Raw genomic sequence first — 16414 nt, 5'->3', positions numbered from 1 at the left:
AGACCAGCCTGGCCAGCGCGGTGAAACTTCACCTCTACTGAAAATACAAAAATTAGCCAGGCATGGTGGCACATGCTTGTAATCCCGTCTACTCGGGAGGCTGAGGCAGAAGAATTGCTAGAACTCAGGAGGCAGAGGTTGCAGTGAACCGAGATCATGCCACTGCACTCCAGCCCGGGGACAGAGACTCCATCTCAAAAAAAAAACAAAAAAAAAAAACACAAACAAACAAAAAAAACTACCAAAGAAAAATTTTACAAGAGGCCTTAAAAGAGGAATTAAATAAACAGAGATAAATTATGTTAACAAAAGGAAGATTTAATATTGCAACCTTTTAATTTTCTCTTCAGTAATATAATAAGACCAGTAAAATCACAGTAAAAACCCAAGATTTTTCATGGAACACAAGATATGGATACTAAAATTCTTAGAAGAGTAATGTGCAAGCATACCCTTATCAATTTTGGAAAAGACCAAATGATAACTTTCCTGCCAAATATAAAAATGTACTATAAAGATTTTATAATTAAAACAGCAAAGTATTTGTCAGAAATGGGTGAATAAACAAATGGAAAAGAGAGCGTATGTAGGAATTTAGTACACAACAAGGTAACATTTTGAATGGAAAGGACAAACTTACATAAAAGTATGGGACCATGGGATAACCACTTGAGAAAAAGCTAAGCTGATTTTACATATCAATTTGTAGCATAAATTCCATAGGGATTAGAGATTTAAATGTAAATAATAAAAACATAAAAGTCTAGGATAAAATGAGCAAATATTTTAGTCATCTCAGGGTATGAGTGTGGCAGAGAAATAATTAAGCAATGACATGAATTTGACCACATAAAAATTAAAATTATGTAAAAACAAATTCTATAAATAAAAATAATAAGAAAAAAACTGAAGATTCATCAGTAGATGATTCATTCATTCAATAATTATAGTATATTTATAAAGTTCTGTGTAGCTGTTTTTAAAAGAATGATGTAGTTCTACATCAGTGGATTTCAACTGGGGGCAATTTTGCCCCTCCTTTCTGGAGCCATAGAGCAATAGCTGGAGATGCTTTGGGGTGTCACAACTGAGGACAGAATGTGCTACTGACATCTAGTGAGTAGAGGCAAGGAATGCTGATAAACACCCTACAATACAGGACAGCCCCCACAACAAAGATTGTTGGGTCCAATGTCAATAGTTCCAAGTTTAAGAAAACTTGCTCTCCATAAGCTAACAAAGAAAGACGTCCCTGACATACGAAGTAGGGAGAAAAAACAAATTGCAGGCCGGGCGCAGTGGCTCATGCCTGTAATCCCAGCACTTTGGGAAGCCGAGGTGGGCGGATCACGAGGTCAGGAGATCTAGACCATCCTGGCTAACGTGGTGAAACCCCATCTCTACTAAAAATACAAAAAATTAGCCGGGTGTGGTGGCGGGCGCCTGTAGTCCCAGCTACTTGGGAGGCTGAGGCAGGAGAATGGCGTGAACCCGGGAGGCGGAGCTTGCAGTAAGCCGAGATCACGCCACTGCACTCCAGCCTGGGCGACAAAGTGAGAAAAAAAAAAAAAAGGACTGAATTGCAGAACAATATAAATATCATGATCTTAATATAAGTAAATATTCCATAATATCAGCAGTAACAATGATTGATGCATTGAGTATTAAACTCAAAAGAAAATCTAATAGAATACTGAAAACAACTGGTAAAAGAAATGCACTCCATGTCTAGGCCTGACCTACTCCATCACTCTAACGTCATTCTGTCTTGTCTGTCTCTCGGTCAGATGCAGAGGGTAAATTTGAAAATTTTCCCTGAATTGAAGAATTTTCTAGGAAAACAGAAGTTATCAAAATTGCCTCAAGAAGATATATCAGTAACAATACAGAAAAGTGAAAAAGATGTCTTAAAATTATCTCCACAAATAACATCAAGTCCATTGTACAGAACAAGCTCTCTACTCTCTCAGGGTAGTTGATGCTCTTGTCATCTAAATTATTCCAGATCATGCAAAACGTGAAAAACTCCTCAATGAATCAAACAAAAGTAGTGAATTCCTGATACAAAATCTGACAAAATAGTATGAAAAAAGTATGCTTATGTCAGTCTCTCTTATAAATATGTATTCAATAATTTTAAATACAGTTAGCATAATTATGAGTTAATAATTCAAAATATTTATGAAGTCCAAATAAAAATATACCAAGTCAAATCCAGGACAATGTTTTTTAAAAATGGCCAAATCATTTTATTTCAAGAATGTAAGAGTGATTTAACATGAGAAGATACATTAACATAATTCAGTACATACTGGAACTTTAAAATCTTTAAGTCCTTCTAAATAGGTACAGAAAAGGCACTTGATAAATCTTAGCATTCAGTCTTCATTTTTTTAAATTTAAAACCTCTTAGTAAACTAGACCAGGAAGGATATTTCAAGCACCTAGAAGAATGCTATGAGGTTGGAAAGATTCAAGAAATAATTATCACATGACTGCATAAACAGTAATTCCTTCATTTGATAAGGAGTATTTACCTTAAACCAAAAGCAGTATTCTTTCATTTAATAGTTTAACTTCAAAAGCATTTTCTTATCAGAGATTAGAAAAAATTGCTCACTCTACAGTTACTTACCTCTGAAATAAGACAACAACAAAAAACGGAAGGCACAAATACCTATTTAAAAAGAGAGTACAAATTATTATTATTGAGTAGTCTGGTTGTCTCCCTGGAGATTCCTTATCCTTTGATCATCTCTTCTATCTTCCTTGTCTCAGTGCCTGTTCCCCCACCCCACCACAACCACCAAATACCCACGCAGAGATAAGCCATCACTGGACAGAAAGAAAATCATTCAAGCCCATCAATATGTAAAAGCCAAAACTTTAACATCATTTCCATGTGTTGTCCCTTATCCTTGGCTTTCTATCAGTGTCCCCAAAGTTGCCACTGTTCCTCTAGGATGGCAGACTGTCTTCCTATCTCACTTCAGTCACTTCTCTTTGCTATTAAACAATCTGACACTCGGATTATTTCTGTTGTTTTAAACTAAAGATTCAAAAAGCGTGGTATTCAGTCGGCCCATAGTAGGTGAGAGTCTTCCTTATGGACTGCAAACTGATCCAAAAATGCAAGTTCTTTATCTTTAAAGAAGATTCATCTACAATTCCAGATACTTTCAGTTTTATACCACAAACTCTAACAAAGAACAAACACTTTTAAAAATCCACGGTGCATGACTTTTTATGCCACTTTCATTATTTTGTTCTTTGCCAATTTTCTATTATTGATGGGTCCATTTTCCACTGGAAGGTTGTAACAGTGGTGTACAGTTTAAAAAAAGTTTGAAAACTGATACTTTAAGCAATGTATGTCTTTCATATCCCATAATAACCAAAGATATAACCTGAAGCACTAGGCAATTGAGGTGAACATTTTAAAAAACAGGATAGTATTGAATATATTGAAAAGGGTTAAGGGTTGATCATAGAGCAAGTGAATTCAGACTATACTAATCTATTCTTTCCAAGATTTTAATGTATTTTGTTATTAGTCTCTTTAATAATATTTTATTAGCTTTCTAAACATTTCACATACACTGTACAAAAAAGCAAAAATATTTGGAAGCCTAATAATCGTTCTGAAGCCCTAATCTATCTTAAATGTGGCTTTCTTTTGAAAAACAATAAAGCTGACCAATGCCATCAGGAATTCAATTAGAATATTTCACAGGTAATGGTTTCTTATTTTGGTGGTGCAATCATCCATAAAATGGAGTCCTCTCAGAGTTTACTGAGCCATTTTTAATTGTTTTCTCTTAAAGTCAAACTGAAGGCTGTTACAAGAAGGAAAGATACATCTCTCCAGGCATGTTTAAGTGGTTTAGACCAATACGTCACACCTGCAGCTAAAAGACTTTTTTCAGTCTGAAATCACCTTTGCAAAAACTATGACAGGGAGAAAAATATAACATAAAAAATTATGAAGGTGAAAGAAATCTGCCTTAACTGAATCCATCTTACTTCTAACCTCCAAGCTATCCCTGTTCATTTCTGTGCATAGGCCAAGTTACCTATGAAAGGAGTTTAGTTTAACTTTAAAACAAAGATGATAACAGCCACTTCCTGAAACTATCCCTGTCCTTGCTTAGGGACAAAAACTGCCTTTGGAAAACTAACAGATGAGCCACATTGTAGAATTATGGCTCAGGAGTCATGCAGCCAAAGGCTACAAGATTCTAACCTCCCCAATATAGGGATGTCCTATAGATAACATCCCTATGGTAAAACCTAGGGTTGGTGATTGAGGTATTTTTCAGACCCTGAATTCTGATAGACCAGCTAAACTCACCCGCCTGGTTTTGTGATCCTACTCAGGAAATGAAGACAACAAAAAGACAGTTTCAAGCCCCTATGATTTCATCCCCGACCCAACCAATCGGTATTCCCCATTTCCTAGCCGCCCCCATCCACCAAATTATCCTTAAAAAGCTCTAGTCTCTGAATATTCAGGAAGCTGATTTGAGTAATAATAAACTCCTGTCTTCACACTTGGCCAGTCCTGCGATTATTAATCTCTTTCTCTATTGCAAAAACCTGCTGTTCCCAGTGCCTTGGTTTTTCTGGGCAGTAGGCAAGATGAACCCATTGAGTGATGACAAGTATTACTCATTTAAAATCAGTACTTTACAGTTCTGAAGTTTCTGCAATTAAATATATCAATACATACCTACAAATATATAGGTATACACATTATACAAATATGAATATTCTGGAAGATACTCTGGCATTATAATGATAATAACATTTCACATTATTATGCACTATTTCTTTGGCAAAGCTAAAAATGTTTCTTGCTTGTAATGGCTGTATACATTATAATACCTTAATGTGATTAATTGAATTTAGTCATTGGGAAGCTCAACTCAGATTATTTCTGTTGTTTTAAACTAGACTCCTTCAATGCTTGGAAATATATACATATACAATACATACATACATACATAACAGTACTGTCAAAAAATACAAAATTACAACAAATTTACTTAAAGATCTAATTGGTGCTTTTTCACAACTCATGAACCAGAGCAGCCTCCATTCTACACAACAGAACGAGAGCTATCTGTGAGCAAAAGTAGAACGTAGGTTTTGTAAAGTAGGAACAAGGAAACAGAACAATAGTCTGACTGGTTAACATCAGGTTACAACAGGTTACTTTCTTGTGAGAGTTAAAGAGAAAAGACTTCCTTATTGTGTTGACTCAGGTAGAATGGAATCTCCTGTTTTCAAGGAAAAAAAATGAGTCTGTTTGGGGATCTATTTCCTTCCTTAAAGTTTCAGTTTGACTATGTGGCATTTAGCATGAATGACTCCACTTTGATTTATCTGGTCTGTTGGGGCCTAGTGCAGGAGCTCAGTCCAAAACAATGGCCTCCCATAATTATATTTAACAGTACAAACATACTTAACAAAACTCAACTACGCAAAGTTGAAATGGGAGGATTCAGCTGGGATGCAGTGGTGGGATGGAAACTAGCCTGGAGCCTAGAAACCAAGGTCTGAATTCCAACCTGTCAAACTATTGGTAAGATGCTTAATCCCTGTAAGCCTTTTTGGCAGAGTTGGTTTCCCCAGCCACATTGTCCTCCAGGTCCCAGCTTCTCCAGGTCCCAGGTAGCTGAACCACAGGGTAACAGGTCTGCCATAGACCCACTCACCAAAGCACCGCACAAGGGCCTCACTCTTGGTCTGCTTCAACACCAAAGAACTATGATGCTGTTGCCACTGTCTTCCTATCTCTTCTGGTACCCACATACAGGCTGCATCATTAACACTGAAGGCCTTCAAAGTACACAAAAATATAACATTTTGCCACTCAAATCCCCTGTCAAACATCCCACATTCTGCCTTCTTCAGGATAAATACTCTGAATTCCTTCAAACATTTCTCATATTTAGGGTGACTATGCAGCCTTGTTTTCCTGGGATAGTCCTGGTTATCCTTGTTTTCCTAGTATAATAATAAGTAGCACCTTGCCACAGTGAAAAGTTCAAAAAGTTAAAATATGACATTTGTACACATGTAGACTGAATGCATGCCAAATATTTTGTTCAACTTAATCTAATGGAGGAACAAATAAGAAAATAGAACTGGATTTTTATAGGTATTTTGAGAGAAAAGAATGCTAGACTAAGTTTGTTAGTTTAGATATAAACTGATTAATCCTCTAAGGGGAATGAACAATAATCTTTGGTGTTATCTTTTCTGCTAGATGGAAATCTACAAAATAGATTTCACAGCGTCTGTGTTCTAAACAAATAGCGAAGAGCAAAGTCAAACAAAGGCACATCCTTCTAGGAAATCAAATAATCTTTAGGCAGTCCTGATAAATAATGCCACAATAGGACGAAAGACATATGACCATTCTCTTACTTTCAAGTTTTAGATAATTTTTTCTAAGAGCCCCCTTTTACTCTCAAATGTATCCTAGTTTGGACCACAAATTATATGGCCAGCAACCTTGTAGCATATAATTTACACATTCTTCACCTCTCTGGCCATAATGCTCTTCACATAATATGTTTATCCATGTTTATCTCTTAGGATATGGCATCCAGAATTTTAAAAAGAATTCTCCATATGTGCCTGGAGCAGTGCAGGCTACAGGAGAGTTATGACCTCCTGTAATTTTGACAATATGCTTGGGGTAGACAGAGGTCATATGACCCATAAAACCAACAATATCTCCTATCTAATGCTTTATAGAAACAGTTTGCTGACCCATGATTTAGGCCCCTGCTTCCATTCCTTCAAAGCCCATATTGAAAGTGATCTCCTGGTACAATCTTCAAAATATCATTCCCTTGCTAAGCAGAGTTAATGGCTTTGTCCCCAGTACATCCACAGCTCTATGAAATACATACAGACCCTCTACAAAAACACTTTGTATCATAGTTATTGATACGAATCTCTCTCTCTTCCTAATGGAGACCACTTATCTTCAGGTACAGGCCCACGCCACCTCTTAAATGCCCAAGACCTAGGTTACCTAGTACAGTGTCTGCACCTAGAACCAGTCACTATCATTTGGAACTTTGTTCCCTTCAAATCTCATGTTGAAATATGATTCCCAAAGTTGTAGGTAGGGTGTGGTAGGAGGTAACTGGGTCATGGGGGTGGATCCCTCATGAACAGTTTAGCACCATCCCCTTGGTGATAAGTGAGTTCTCGGTTAGTGAGTTCACATGAGATCTTGTTGCTTAAAAAAGTTTAGGACCTCCCCTTCTCCCTCTCTTGCTCCTTATCTCACCATGTGACATGCCTGCTCCCCCTTCACCTTCCACCACAGTAAAAACTCCCTGAGGCCTCTCCAGGAGCCACTATGCTTCCTGTACAGCCTGCAGGACCATAAGCCAATTAAACTTCTTTTCTTTATGAACAGCCTTACATATTTGTTATAAAGATGCAAGAATATTCTAATACATCAATAGTCATAATTCCTTATTTATTTTTTATTGCTGAACAACTGTGTCCAGTGAGCATAGTTATAGTGAGCACTTATATTTGTTCTTTGATATAACTTTGACAGTAGCCCAAATTAAAAGACTGAAGCCCAGCCAGGCGTGGTGGCTCACCACTTTGGGAGGCCAACAGTCAGATCACCTGAGGTCAGGAGTTTGAGACCGGCCTGGTCAACATGGCGAAATCCCATCTCTACTAAAAATAAAAAAATTAGCAGGGCATGGTGGTGTGCACCAGTAATCCCAGCTACTTGGGAGGCTGAGGCAGGATAATCATTTGAACCCGGGAAGTGGAGGTTGCAGTGAGCCGAGATGGTGCCATTGCGCTCCAGCCTGGGTGACAAGAGTGAAACTCAATCTCAAAAAAAAAAACAGACTGAAGCCCTCGGAGGCTAAGAAGCTGACCAGAATGACACAGTGAATAAGTGGTATACCAATGGTGGAACTCTGATTTCTTTGAATGCAGCGCCTGGGCTCCTGACTCCTAAGTTATAAAACAGTTCATTTAATAACCCTTCTGGCAAATAACTCATTGGCACCTCTAAAATTTTGAAAGCTCACTCAAAAAGAAGATGTAGGCTCTATGCCTATGTCATTCATCTGTTATTAAAATGAGAACCTAAAATTCCTTAGGACACTGCAATATTTTGAAGGTGTTTTGCCAATGTAGGTGTTCACCATCAACTTCGCCCTGTTCAATAGCCAAGGAAGCATCCTTGTCCCCCACATATATGTAGCCACTAACCCCCACTGGGAGAGCAGGAACATGTAAGGAAAGCATGCCTAAGTGGGTCATTTCCACCAGTCTCAGACAGGATCTGGAGTCACGGAAATAAACTGAGTCAATACTCCTTTGGAAACAATATGTCAGACAATTTATCTGAAAGTTGGAAATAAAGCCAGAAAAATGGTGCACGGCACATACTTTCAGAATCTTATGGAGCCAATCAGCACCCAAGAATTGTCTAGGGGAATGCACTGTTTACTGCTGATTGAAGGTCCTAGACTAGTCTAGGACCCTTTCCCTACCTTGTAGATTTCTGTTCAATGGAACAGATAACCCCAAAGATTTACAGCCTGCTGTACATTAAACAGTTTTACAGCTAACTCAGCAATCTTATCCTAATATGTTTTTATTAAATTGTTCATAAATGCCCTAGCTCCTTAAATGTTCTTTGAACCAATATTAACATCTAACTGGCTCCTTCATTAATTAATGAATTAAATCAGTGATACATGTTCATTATATTTTTGCTTGGGAATCATGATTTTACCTCTTTGAAAATTACACTTCAAAAATATGTTAAAGACTTTACACTCACATTAAGAGATTCACCTGATATAACACAAGGACTCAGGCAATCTTTTAAAAATCCATCTGTTATTTAAATTTCCCTTGTGAAAAAAAAAACTGTTTTTTTTAATGTGCTAAACTGAAGGATGCTTGACTGGCCTTATACATGTTCTAAAAGGTACAGTTATGATTGATCTAAGATAATTCAACACTAGGAAATTACATTGGGAGGATTTCTCAGGCTGATGGAAACTACATGTCTGCTGGATACAGCTAAATAAAAATAAGACTTCACAGTTGTTCATATCACACTCTGTTGTATTAAAGGTAAACTCACAGGCTGTATTTTCTCACTTTATTCCTTACTGACATGAAATATTTTGAACCAAATTTAGCAACAACGGCCTTTGAAAAAATAGTGTTACCTTCAGTAGTAACTCAAGAGTCTAGACATATAACTGCTACCAAAATTCTTATCCTCTAAAGAATGTTTTCCCAGGATGATTTCACAAGGTCTCCTCTGATTATATAAGATTATTCAGTAATTGCCAGCTAGCCATCTTTTCCATCAAAGCTGAGACTCATCTGGGCTAACCTGTAAGATGAGGAAAAGCCAAGGTCTACTGAAACAAGGGCATTTGGATTCAGGGCACTCAAGATGCAAATAATGCCACATTTCTCCATAGTAAATGTGCACATACAACTAAATAATTGAGTGTGTGTGTGTGTGTGTGTATCAGCTTTCAGTTTAACACATTAAAAAGATAATTTTTTTCACAAGGGAAATTTAAATAACAGATGGATTTTTTAAAAGATTACCTGAGGTCTTGTGTTTTATCAGTTGAATCTCTTAATGTGAATATAAAGTGTTTAACATATTTTTACAGTGTAATTTTCAAAGTGGTAAAATCATGATTTCCAGGCAAATATAACAGCCAATTTTCCGGTCTTCCTCCATACACCTTATACCATGCAACAACCCAGAGTTTTTATGGGCCCTGGGTCATAAGGAAGGGCCTGTTCCTCAGCTATGTGCTCAGCATTGACCTGCTTCTGGCCCAAACCAAGTCCATTTAGGTATAGGTAGTTCTTCCAACAATTCTGCTGCCTCCGGGCCAAGTTTGACCTTGGGGACCTTTGCCTCCACTCTAAAGGCCACAGCTCTCCCTGGGGTCGCCATGCAAGCACTATTTCTCCCCAACTCAGAGGCACTAAGAGCTCAAAAACTCCCAACCTCTCCCCATTCCAGCTGGGGAAGTATTCAAAATGTTCCTGGATAGATGCGTCTTCCTTCAATTCTGGAAGTACTAAGCCTCCAATCCCCTCCCACTCCACCAAATCCATCTTTATCTTCAAAGCAAACTAAAGCCTTCAAAAACAGATTCATGCTTAGACTGCCTTGCCTACTTCAGGGCCAGAGCTTTCTGCTTTCACCCTAAAATGTACAGATTGTAAACTGCAACATGTGGGTGATTGAGAGGAAGAGTGGGACAGAAATGAGGAACTCAGAGCACAAGGAGAGACTAGCCTAGCTGGGGATGGGGAGGTGGGCCAAGGGTGACATATAAGGAACAGACTGGTAGATCTTTCATTGTTCTATAGTTCAAGCCAACTCTCAAGAAAATAAGTTTTTTCCCAACAGATTTTTTTAAAATCCTGGCTGCTCCAAATAATAGCCATATGACCCCAGGCAAGCTATTTAACCTCGGTTTCCTTATCTAAAAATGGGGTGAATTATGGTACCTATGTTATATGGTTTGTTAAGAATTAAACGAGTTAATAAGTGAAACGTGATTAGAACACTTCCTGGAACATAATTATGCCATAAATCCTAGGTATTAGTGTTATGATTATTATTATTAATATTATTATTGTGCCACAATAAATTCTCAATAAATTGCATCACTATACTCAATGCATCCCATTAGAATGGAATCACAAGGGTTACTGATGCTGAGACACATTGAGACAAAGTCTCTAATCCCTGGGAAGAACTGCAAATATCCTGCCAGGGAAAGTCTATATCATGGTATTGTGTCTGAAAATGAATGTTGTCTCAGATCCTCATTCAGAAGGGTAGCTACAGCTAGGGACTCATTCACTCAATAATGTCAGGAGCACACAGGTGTGGAAATTCTCTTATCATGCTGTTCTTCTCTCTGAGCCCAGAACATGTCACATGCCTAAGTAGGAAGCTTGTCTCCTTCTAGGAAATTCACAACACAGACTTTATTTATACTGTGCATACATGGGAAGCATTTAAGCCCTACTGGGGACCATAGGAATGTGAGTGATTCAAATGGCTTATGTACAGGGTAATGAAGGTAGAAATTTTCTATGAATCCAAAACATTCATATTTATGTATCCAAATCAAACTGGTTATCTGTATTTATTTATTCATCCACAGATATTTATTGATGGCAGGCACCCTGCTAGTGCTTATGATATAGTGCTGGAAAAGACACAGTCCCTTTCCTCACAGAGCTTCAGTCTAACAGGGCACACTGAACAAATGCTGGATGCTGTGGGGGCACATATGTGACTTCATCTGGTGGCTTAAAAAGGATTTCCCAGAAAAAGTGAATTCTAAGACTAGAAATGAAAAGCATGTTATGATGGGTAGATGGAACCATTCAAAAGCACTTGGCTGAAAAACAACATGAGAACTCGGGGACCTGAAAACTCTAATACAGCTGGAACACAGAAAGCAAGGGTGTAGCAAGAAAGGCCAGAGACACGGGCAGGGAACCAGGTTTGTAGTACCTACAGACTATGATAAGGAGTTTGGATCTTACCCTGACAAAATGAGATATGCTTGTGTTTTCATTTTAAACTGATTATTCTGGCCACAGTGAGGACAACTGATTTTAAAGTGGCAAAACTGGATACAGGGAATTCAACAGAAAGCTATTGCAGAAGCAGATGACCAATAATGTTGACTTAAATTAGAATGGTGACAGTGAGAAAGGAAAGTAGATGTGGATTCCAGGGCTATTTAAGAGGTGGTGATAATGATCGGTCATGGAGATTAAGGAAGAGGGATAAGCAAAGACCACTCCTAGGTCTCTGGCATGAATTGCTGAGTGGGTGGTGCAAATCATTTACTGTTAGAAAGAACACTGGAGGAGAAGCAATCTTGAGCTGATGATCACAAGCCCGTTTGGGGAATAGGAACTTTGAATTGAGCATAATATATCAAAGTGGAAATCTCAATTAGGCAAATTGATAGTCAGAATAAAAAAAAGCCCTGGACAATAAATATTTTGAAAGTTGTCTATATGCAAATAGCCATGGGACCTGGCGCGGTGGCTCACGCTTGTAATCCCAGCATTTTGGGAGGCCGAGGCGGGTGGATTGCCTGAGCTCAGGAGTTGGTAACCAGCCTGGGAAACATGGTGAAACCCTGTCTCTACTAAAATACAAAAGAAATTAGTGGGGTGTGGCAGCAGGCACCCGCAGTCCCAGCTACTTGGGAGGCTGAGGCAGGATAATTGCTTGAACCCGGGAGGCGGAGCTTGCAGTGAGCCGAGATCGCGCCTCTGGACCCCAGCCTGGGTGACAGAGCGAGACCCATCTCTACGGAAAAAAAAAAAAAAAAAAAATCCATTGAAAACAGAAACCAGTGATATCCACTGGGAAGAAAATACAGAGTAAGAGAAGCGGGGCAAGACACAACCTTGAATGAATAGACAGAAAGGATCAAGAAAACTGAGGAGCTGGCTACTTAATAAAATCAGAGAAGCCAAGGCGTCAGGAGCAGAGCCTGCAGTTCTCACCAGGCCAGTCTATGTTATTGAACCAGAAACCAAGAAGAATTTTCCTCTAGGAAGATCCTGGAATTTGTTAGGTAGGAGTAACAGACGACTCCATAAAACCTAGGTAGTAAAAGAGATATATAACTTAAAAAATAAGGTACTATGTGAAGACTCTGTTTATTCTGTATCTACATAAAGCCTGAAAATTCAACATTAAATAGCCAATCATCACCCAGATTGAATTCTATGCAGATGTAATTTGGCCTTACAGATAAAAACTGAAGAGCTAGAGCTTTAGAGAGTGGGTTTTAAATCAAACCTCCTAGGTGATGGATGAGTGTATGGCATTGATTTAGTGGTGGTTTCATGGATGTATACTTTTACCCAAACACAGAAAGTTTAAAAGAGCGTACTTCCCGGTAGACATTGTGTCTCATCTTTGTATTCACTGCGTCTTACACTGAGCCTGCTCGTCACGTAGCGGGTGTTGAACAATTACTCTTGTGTTTCAGTATCAAACTGTGTATGTGTAAGGTTCTGCATTCCTCTCTGCAACAGTATTACTATGGCTGTGAAGAGAGGTTATGTGTGAGGTTGTGTAGGTAAGACTCATAAAGAAGTAAAGAACAAATAAACAAACAAATAAATAAAACCTCTGATTTGCAAAGATAGTTACCTCTCTGTGTTTTGGTATCTTGGACCTCCACAAATTGTTACGGGCATTTAAACCAATTATTTTCTTCCCAAGATTCATTTTTGTGAGTTTTTTGTTGGCTTGTTGGTATAATATTATACCTCTAAACATTTAGTGCTTTAGAAATTGGTCAGAGTTCACGTGAACTACGTGCTTTATCTGTTAAGCAGGACTTTGCTCCCAAATGAAATACAAATTCTAAAGCTAATTCATTAGTTATTAAGAGAAAAAAATCACCAAAATTTTTCTTCTATCAAAATGAATAAGCTACTTTTCTTAATATTTGAATTATAAAACAGCCTCCTATTTTTTCCATTATTAAGTCATTAGTTTTGTTGGCATTTCACATTACATCATCCCACTCAATGCACTCTTCTTGGATTTCTTTTCATTGTATCATGCCAAAAGAACTAAAAATTAGAAAACGGGAAGCTTCTTATTTCATTTTTAAAGTCATTTGATATTAAGATCAAATAAAATTTCATGTAGTGGCTAAAGCCAGACTCTTCCAAATGCTCTTTCATCCACCCTCTTCCAAATGCTTATAGTGCATACATCTAAGTCATACAAAAAGTTGTAACATTTTAAAAAACATATTCTATACAATATGAGGTGTCTAATTAAACAACTATAAAGAATCTAAAATTACTAAAAGCAGATGCCAGTCAAAATCTACAACCATGTTCCCCATTTTCTCGTGATCCTCTTTTTAAAAGCAATGATTTAACAATGCAATATTGAAATACTAACATTTTAAACTGAGAATATGACTTTTAGAAGATTTATTTACTCAACTCTTCAGAAGGAAAGCTAAGGTATCTTAATGGCTTGTTTCTTTTCAGTTACATAAAGACCAAATGATATCTTCTTCCAAAAAGAATGAGAAGCTGATAGCTACTGATGGAACAGAAGACTCAAGAAGAAAGTTCAAGTGGAAGACACTAATTAAAGGAGGATCCAGTTTCACTTGCACTTAGATGTAGAAAGCCACAAAATAATGTGGCTTTCACATAAACAGGAACAAAGCTGGACAATCAATAAAATCATGATTTGCCTTGAGCTCAGCAGCGAGCTAAGGTAGCAAGGCAAACAAGTGCACTAAATTTCAGATGACAGGCCACTCTGAGGAGAGATCAGGTGCACAAACGGCTTTACCTTTGGCAAGGCACAGCATGAAAACGCAACCACCTTATGGGCAGGTAAAAAGAAAACATCGAATTTTAACAAATCCTTAAAGGCCACGGGTGGGTGAGAGCAATGGTTTAGACTCCTGGTTCCTCCCAACACTAGAAAGTCAGCACTGCCTCACATGCTCTTTGTACCCCACTCTCAGTAGTCCACAGACACACAAAGCCCCATCTGCTCATGTTTCTTGAAGAGAGACCATTCTTGAAATGGGAACCAAGGGCTTTGGGTCCCTGGGTGAGGGACCCAAATAAGTCCTCTTGCCTCCAGAGCTCAGGCAAGAATTCCTTGCCTCTGGTCATAGATAGAATCCAGTGTCACTGGGACGGTGTGGAGAACCCTTCCTTCCTCCCTCATTCCCAGGCAAAGATAAACTCTGAAGAGATTTCTCAGAAACCTCCGTATTTCCACGATGAACCTTGCACAGAGTAACAAGTGTTAGCAACCTACCACTGGGGTTGGGGTGGGGAGAAACAGGGCAATTCACATGTCCTTGATCTCCAGTAAATGTACAACGCTGCTGAGGGAAGAGTAGAGCAATAGCTAGCTGACACTAGGGAAGGGGCAGGAAACCCCCTAGGGTCCAGCCTTCTGTACTGACAGAAAACAGAGGTTAGCTACCACTGGAGGAGGAGGATGAAACTCTCTCCTGCCCCAAGTGCTTCATAGATAGTAAGTAGGGTTTGGCTGCCACATGGGTATGGGAATGTTGAAAAAAAACCACTTCTGAGACCCAGGTACCCAGGATCTAGCCAAATGAGGCTGGACCAAGACAACTAAGAGTCCCCATCCACTCCCATCTTTAACCTTCCACCAAATAACCAACAATAGCAGTATACATTATAAGAAAGATAAGAGCATAGAGAGACCCTTTAGTGGTTCAAGCAGGCAGCACTTCTTAAATCTGAGAAAACATGGAGAAAAATCCTCTAGCACCTTAGGATTCACAATCAGTACATTGTAGCAGTAGTCTACCATTGGAGGAGTTTTGATATGGTTTGGCCGTGTCTCCACCCAAATCTCATCTTGAATTGTAGCTCCCATAATTCCCACATGTTATGGGAGTGACCCAGTGGGAGACAATTGAGTCATGGGGGCAGTTTCTGCCAAACTGTTCTCATGATAGTGAATAAGTCTCACAAGATCTGATGGTTTTATAAGGGGAAACTTCTTTCACTTGGTTCTCATTCTGTCTTGTCTGCTGCCGTGTAAGAGGTACCTTTCACCTTCTGCCATGATTGTGAGGCCTCCTCAGCCACGTGGAACTGTGAGTTCATTAAACCTCTTTTTCTTTATAAATTACCCAGTTTCAGGTATGTCTTCATCAACAGCATGAAAACAGACTAACACAGATTTAAATACTGTTATACATTAATGGTAGTTATAGCAACAAGAACAAAAATCATCTTAAATAAAAACCAGATTGGCTCAGTGCTCCCACACTAAAAAAACTAAGAAGAGACATTATAGTTGGGGATTTCAGTAGTCCTCTAAAAGTGGGTATAAATCCTACTGGCCTCAGGCTATACTGTTTTATACAAAATGTGCAGCAATCAATCAAAAATTATTAGACATACAACAACAAGGATGTATATTCTACTGTTGTTGGGTAGAGTATTCTATATGCGTCAAACAGGTCAAGCTGTTTGACAGTGGTTTTCGTATCTTCTAAATTCTTACTGATTTTCTGTCTAGTAGTTCTATCAATTACTTTTAGAGGACTACTGAAATCTCCAACTATAATTGCTAAATCATCTATTCTTTCAATTCTCTCATTGCTTCATGTATTTTGATACTATGTTGTTAGATGTATAATCACTTATAAATTTATATCTTCCTGATGTTTTGACCCTTTACTATTAGAAAATATTTCTCATTGTCTCTAGTAATATTGCTTGTCATAAAGTCTATTTTGTCTGAAATCAATATAGTCACTGCTGTTCTCTCATGACTACTGTTTGTAAG

At 38.3% G+C, this 16414-nt stretch overlaps 1 long non-coding RNA gene across 1 annotated transcript in view; it reads left to right on the top strand.

Moving 5' to 3' along the window:
* Positions 1–15990, top strand: part of LOC134731849 (uncharacterized) — a 37985-nt gene extending 21995 nt beyond the window's left edge. The window contains exon 3 of the long non-coding RNA XR_010114484.1: positions 14107–15990. This is a non-coding gene — a long non-coding RNA (uncharacterized lncRNA). The remainder of the gene's footprint in view (positions 1–14106) is intronic.
* The last annotated feature ends 424 nt before the right edge of the window (positions 15991–16414 follow it).

This window comes from Symphalangus syndactylus, chromosome 11 (assembly GCF_028878055.3).
Source record: "Symphalangus syndactylus isolate Jambi chromosome 11, NHGRI_mSymSyn1-v2.1_pri, whole genome shotgun sequence".
Taxonomy (NCBI): Eukaryota; Metazoa; Chordata; class Mammalia; order Primates; family Hylobatidae; genus Symphalangus; species Symphalangus syndactylus.
Note: the sequence above shows the minus strand (reverse complement) of the source record. Positions and strands in the feature narration are given on the sequence as shown.